This window comes from Procambarus clarkii, chromosome 54 (assembly GCF_040958095.1).
Source record: "Procambarus clarkii isolate CNS0578487 chromosome 54, FALCON_Pclarkii_2.0, whole genome shotgun sequence".
Taxonomy (NCBI): Eukaryota; Metazoa; Arthropoda; class Malacostraca; order Decapoda; family Cambaridae; genus Procambarus; species Procambarus clarkii.
Window position 1 is genome coordinate 27610211 of NC_091203.1, and position 7308 is coordinate 27617518.

Consider the following 7308-nt stretch of genomic DNA (forward strand, 5'->3'; position numbering starts at 1 on the left):
AACAAGTTTAGACAGGATCTCAACAGGTTTGCACAGGATCTTAACAAGTTTGCACAGAATCTCAACAGGTTTTGAACAGGATCTCAACTTCAACAAGTTCGTAATAGGTTTTTGAAAACCTATTACGAACCAGTGAGAGGTCCTGCCATGTCCCATATTGTCAAGTCTTTGCATCTGATTCCTTACCTCAGTCCCCACTTCTTTTTAAAATAGGTTCCTGCTCTTAGACTATTTCTTCCTCTCACGAGAGGTTGTCTTTTCTATTTCACTTCCAATATATATATATATATATATATATATATATATATATATATATATATATATATATATATATATATATATATATATATATATATATATATAATATTGCAACTTTGAATTCAACTATTTAATTTGATAATATTAGATGTTAACTCTCCACGTTATTGGTAAGCATCTGTACCTGAGGAGGTATTGTGGACTTGTAAGCCTTCAGGTGCCTTTGTAGTGCCTGTGTAGTGCCTTTGTAGTGTTCTTTCCACATGTGAACATGTGTGTTCTTGTTTTCCCTGTTTCATTCTCTGTTCTCTAATATTCTTCGAGTCGTCTTTCTTGTAGACTTTTGGGATTGAATACGATACAAATAGTCAGATGAATGACTCTTAAATGAACCTTCTATGTGTGTGTAATGTTCTTCATCACTTGAGAATAAAGTTGACAAAATTTATATCTAAAGTTCGTTGTGTAGTTTGATATTGTCTGGCACTAAGAGATTCGTTTTCGTGAACCCGTCAACATTTTTAAGAGCAGAGGTGAAATGTATACAAGTTAGCTTGAGCAACCGAACATATAACCTAGGAGGATGAGGGGAAGTCTGTTGACCAGATCACACACTAGAAAATGAAGGGACGACGACGTTTCGGTCCGTCCTGGACCATTCTTAAGTCACAATCGACTTGAGAATGGTCCAGGACGGACCGAAACGTCGTCGTCCCTTCAGTTTCTAGTGTGTGGTTTGGTCAATATATTTCGGCCACGTTATTGTGACTCCTCGTCTGCAGAATAGGTCTGATAAGATCTTCATTTAAACCGTCCAACCACTTGGGCTGGACGGTAGAGCGACGGTCTCGCTTCATGCAGGTCAGCGTTCAATCCCCGACCATCCAAGTGGTTGGGCACCATTCCATTCCCCCGTTCCATCCCAAATCCTTATCCTGATCCCCTTCCAAGTGCTATATAGTCGTGATGAGTTGACACTCCTCCCCCCCTGATAATTCCCTCCCCTTCCTTCTGCATCTAAACCGTTAATAATATATTGTTTAACACCTTTATCTCCAAATTAACACCTGGAAGATGTCGGCCGCGTCTGTCTTCCAAGTGGGTACATCTCGCCTCGCCCACCTCACAACAATGAAGTCATTGTTACTCTCAGATGTCAAGACAGTTCCTTAGACTGTGGACTGTTTACTAGTTAATTGATTCCTCTCCTGTAAGCAGTTAAGACCCAGTTCCACTGTGTGTGTGACGCGGAGACGACCATCAGCGCCGTGGATAGTTTATAGAGATAGTAGATAGATCCTGATGATAGTTTAGTAAACTGAGTAGCTATTCAGACCCAGTAAGGATGACATCTTGTCCGAGGACCAGCATGGCTAGCAGCCAGGGGCCAGATTCACGAAAGCACTTACGAACGTGTACATCTTTCCTCAATCTTTGACGGCTTTGGTTACATTTATTAAACAGTTTACAAGCATGAAAACTTGCCAATCAACTGTTGTTATTGTTATAAACAGCCTCCTGGTGCTTCGGAGCTCATTAACTGTTTAATAATTGGAAACAAAGCCGCCAAAGATTGAGAAAAGATGTACAGGTTCGTAAGTGCTTTCGTGAATCTGGCCCCAGGTGTTGAGAATTTAATACATCAGAATCCATTCCTTGTCGCTCCAGGTTCCAAAATGACTCGAATTTGATTTAAACAAAAATAAAGCATAAAACGGGTCGTGTTCCATCACGAAGACCACTATGACAGAGCTTCCTCTCTCACACGTCAGAACACGTCTGACATTCTCAGTCTCGAACCTAATCTTCGTACCGATAACCAAGGCTGATTACGTGGAGGTCTTGTTTCTGGTCACCCGTAGAGATTACTGCTGTTCTTGTGATGGGAGCCGGTCGGCCGAGCGGACAGCACGCTGGACTTGTGATCCTGTGGTCCTGGGTTCGATCCCAGGCGCCGGCGAGAAACAATGGGCAGAGTTTCTTTCACACTATGCCCCTGTTACCTAGCAGTAAAATAGGTACCTGGGTGTTAGTCAGCTGTCACGGGCTGCTTCCTGGGGGTGGAGGCCTGGTCGAGGACCGGGCCGCGGGGACACTAAAAAGTCCCGAAATCATCTCAAGATAACCTGGTCTGGTCAAGATATTTCAGCCACGGGTGCCAACCTGGGGCCAGATTCACGAAGCAGTTACGCAAACACTTACGAACCTGTACATCTTTTCTCAATCTTTGGCGTCTTTGTTTACAATTATTAAACAGTTAATGAGCTCCGAAGCACCTGGAGGCTGTTTATAACAATAACAACAGTTGATTGGCAAGTTTTCATGCTTGTAAACTGTTTAATAAATGTAACCAAAGCCGTCAAAGATTGAGGAAAGATGTACACGTTCGTAAGTGCTTCCGTAAGTGCTTTCGTGAATCTGGCTCCTGGTCTGTGTGGGTAGAGGGAGTCACTCTCCACCTCCACGGGTGGACGGTGAGAGGATAGTTCCATCCTCTCCTCTATTTTCTGGCTATAGAGATTGAGGGACAATCCCGCCTCCTTTTTCTGGGGATAGGTGAGATGTGGCGGCGCGGAACCAACTATCCCCGGGATTGACCGATTGAAAGGGTAAGAATTGAGGGAAGAATAGCCCTGTCAGAGGAATAGGTAGTGACGTTAGGGAAGAGAGAGAGAGAGAGAGAAGATTAAGCCACCGAAAAGGTGGCTTGGGCATGAATAGCCCATAAGTGGTTGCCGCCCTTTTGAGCCATTACCAGTATCAAGAGCTGATACTGGAGATCTGTGGAGGTGCGACTGCACCCTGCGTGACGGGAGATGTCTCCCGTGAACTAAGATGCCTAATCAGAGTATTAGTGATGATTGATGAAGATTAAGCCACCCAATAGGTGGCACGGGCATGAATAGCCCGTAAGTAATGGCCCTTTTGAGCCATTACCAGTATCAAGAGCTGATACTGGAGATCTGTGGAGGTGCGACTGCACCCTGCGTGACGGGAGATGTCTCCCGTGACGTTAGGGAAGCAAAAGGGGGGGAGAATATATATGCCCCAAGAACAGGTGAAATGGGAAATAGAAGGAAGAGCATCGACCTGGTCCTGTGTAAAGTGTGGCTCACGGGTTGGCAGCTCCACTCTGAATATTTCATTCACCTTTGATTCCCGGGCAGGTGAGATTTTCTTTCCTTGTGGTACATTGAATTAGTGAGGTACACGTAGGCGCACGTCCAATGTGGAGCACGACTCGTCTCCACGTCTCTGGCCTGGGATATCCCAGAGGACGTGGGGTATCCCAGAGGACGTGGGGTATCCCAGAGGACGTGGGGTATCCCAGAGGACGTGGGGTATCCCAGAGGACGTGGGGTATCCCAGAGGACGTGGGGTATCCCAGAGGACGGGATATCCCAGAGGACGTGGGGTATCCCAGAGGACGCGGGATATCCCAGAGGACGTGGGGTATCCCAGAGGACGTGGGATATCCCAGAGGACGAGGGATATCCCAGAGGACGTGGGGTATCCCAGAGGACGTGGAGTATCCCAGAGGACGTGGAGTATCCCAGAGGACGGGATATCCCAGAGGACGTGGGGTATCCCAGAGGACGTGGGGTATCCCAGAGGACGGGATATCCCAGAGCACGTGGGGTATCCCAGAGGACGTGGGATATCCCAGAGGACGTGGGGTATCCCAGAGGACGTGGGGTATCCCAGAGGACGTTGGATATCCCAGAGGACGTGGGGTATCCCAGAGGACGTGGGATATCCCAGAAGACGTGGGGTATCCCAGAGGACGTGGGGTATCTCAGGACGTGGGTTATCCCAGAGGACGTGGGGTATCCCAGAGGACGTGGGGTATCCCAGAAGACGTGGGGTATCCCAGAAGACGTGGGGTATCCCAGAAGACGTGGGGTATCCCAGAGGACGTGGGGTATCCCAGAGGACGTGGGGTATCCCAGAGGACGTGGGATATCCCAGAGGACGTGGGGTATCCCAGAGGACGTGGGTTATCCCAGAAGACGTGGGGTATCCCAGAGGACGTGGGGTATCCCATAGGACGTGGGGTATCCCATAGGACGTGGGGTATCCCAGAGGACGGGATATCCCAGAGGACGTGGGGTATCCCAGAGGACGTGGGGTATCCCAGAAGACGTGGGATATCCCAGAGGACGTGGGGTATCCCAGAGGACGTGGGGTATCCCAGAAGACGTGGGGTATCCCAGAGGACGTGGGATATCCCAGAAGACGTGGGGTATCCCAGAAGACGTGGGATATCCCAGAGGACGTGGGGTACCCCAGAGGACGTGGGGTATCCCAGAGGACGTGGGATATCCCAGAGGACGTGGGGTATCCCAGAAGACGTGGGGTATCCCAGAGGACGTGGGATATCCCAGAAGACGTGGGGTATCCCAGAAGACGTGGGATATCCCAGAGGACGTGGGGTACCCCAGAGGACGTGGGGTATCCCAGAAGACGTGGGGTATCCCAGAGGACGTGGGATATCCCAGAAGACGTGGGGTATCCCAGAAGACGTGGGATATCCCAGAGGACGTGGGGTACCCCAGAGGACGTGGGGTATCCCAGAGGACGTGGGATATCCCAGAGGACGTGGGGTATCCCAGAGGACGTGGGGTATCCCGGAGGACGCGGGATATCCCAGAGGACGAGGGATATCCCAGAGGACGTGGGGTATCCCAGAGGACGTGGGATATCCCAGAGGACGTGGGATATCCCAGAGGACGTGGGGTATCCCAGAGGACGTGGGGTATCCCAGAGGCCGCGGGATATCCCAGAGGACGTGGGATATCCCAGAGGACGCGGGATATCCCAGAGGACGCGGGATATCCCAGAGGACGTGGGGTATCCCAGAGGACGTGGGATATCCCAGAGGACGTTGGGTATCCCAGAGGACGTGGGATATCCCAGAAGACCTCATGGCAGCATAGAAGCTTATGGTACCACAAAAACTCATTGCAACACAAAACGTCATTCAATACAAAATCTCATGGTATTTCTAAAGCTTCCGGCATATATATACCACAAAAGCTATTGTCAACACGAAAGCACTTGTGTTGAAACTAATGGGAACACATAAGTGCAAAACAGCACAAAAGCTTCATGCAGCACAAAAAATCACTGTGTTACCAAAGCTCTTGTTAATACAAAAGGTGGAAGTCAAGGATTGTCAGACAAATATATTTTTCCGAAACATGTAGTACCATATTTACTCTCAGGTCGATTTTTATGGAATTTTTTGTATATATATATTTACCAGCCGATTAAATGAAATATTTTGCTCCGTTTTTCTATAATCATTTTGCTAGAAAATATACACCAATTGGAGTTTATTATGTTTAATTGGACGATTATAGAGTATTTGTTCGAGAATGTTGATTGCTGTTGGAACATATAAATTACCGTCGTAGCTTCTATTTATATCCACTTAAAATCATTCGCATATATGTCTAACCTGCGATTGAAACAATCCATCGATCCCGCGTCATAGGGTTGTGAAAGCCTGTATTATGTCAACTTTAAGTCATCGTCTTGGGTGGTTGAATACCCGCCAAACACACACCGAAACTACGACGTTGGTACAACGTTTCGAACAAGTTTTAACACCTAACCAGTTATAACAACCAATATAACAAGTTATAACAACGTTCTAATACGTCATAAACACGTTAAGCCAAGATGTAACAACTTTATTACAAGTTGTAACAAGCGGAAAATAGACAGTTTACGGTTTGTGTTTCCAGGGTAGTAACTGCTCTTGTGAGGAAGAGTCGAGTAATTCACAACTCTTACTGCAAATCACATAGCAAGAGTGTCCAGCAAATCAACTTTGTGGCTCTTGCTGAGCTCGTTGGTCTCGCTTCATGCAGGTCGGCGTTCAATCCCCGACCGTAAAAGGGGTTGGGCACCATTCCTTCGCCCCGTCCCATCCCAAATCCTTATCCTGATCCATTCCAAGTGCTATGTAGTCTGCCCGAAACGCTATGCGTGTTAGTGGCTTTACAATGTAAAAACATCGATGCTCTGTATTCTCATAAACCCAATGTTCCTTCTTCAATATATATAAATAGTCGATTTGTTTGTGGCTTTTCCTCTGAAAATTTCCTTCCCTTCCGGTGTAGGTAATGGATCTCTTCACTCGAAGGCTGACCTGTGACTAGCGCCTCGGTGGCCAGGGGCCAGATTCACGAAGCAGTTACGCAAGTACTTACGAAAGTGTACATCTTTCCTCAATCTTTGACGGCTTTGTTTACAATTATTAAACAGTTAATGAGCTCCGAAGCACCAGGAGGCTGTTTATAACAATAACAACAGTTGATTGGCAAGTTTTCATGCTTGTAAACTGTTTAATAAATGTAAACAAAGCCGTCAAAGATTGAGGAAAGATGTACACGTTCGTAAGTGCTTGCGTAACTGCTTCGTGAATCTGGCTCCTGGGTTGCCAGGCCGTGTGTCCTCGTGGCCTGAAGGCCAACACTGCCATCACAGCCTAACTGATCCGCTAACTACAGCAGATACGAGTCCAGTTCTCCCGTGGAAGCTCCATTGTTGTTCCAGCGATATTTGTTAAAATTGTTGGCGGGAGATTAAAGAGTTGTGGGGCTCTGATGTCTACACTAGTTGTGCTTGTGGGGGTTGAGCTCTGGCTCTTTCGGCCCGCCTCTCAACTCTCAATCAAATTCCCCCCATACACATACCCAGGTACCAATTTTACTGCTGGGTAACAGGGGCATCAGGGGTAAAAGAATATCTGCCCATTTGTTTCCGGGATCGATCGCCAGGCCACAGGACTACGAATCCCGAGCGCTGTCCACTCAGCTGTCAGGCCCTTTGTCGGTCAGTTGGTTAAGTAATAGTGAAAGACAAGATCTTCCTGCTCTTAAGGAGTTGGAACCTGAATTTTGATTCCTAGCATCCTCTTAAAAGCTTAAATGATACGTGATGTCAGTGTCTCACCTCCCCTTCCTGGTCTATATTATATATATGTTTATATATATATGTCGTACCTAGTAGCCAGAACTCACTTTTCAGCCTACTATGCAA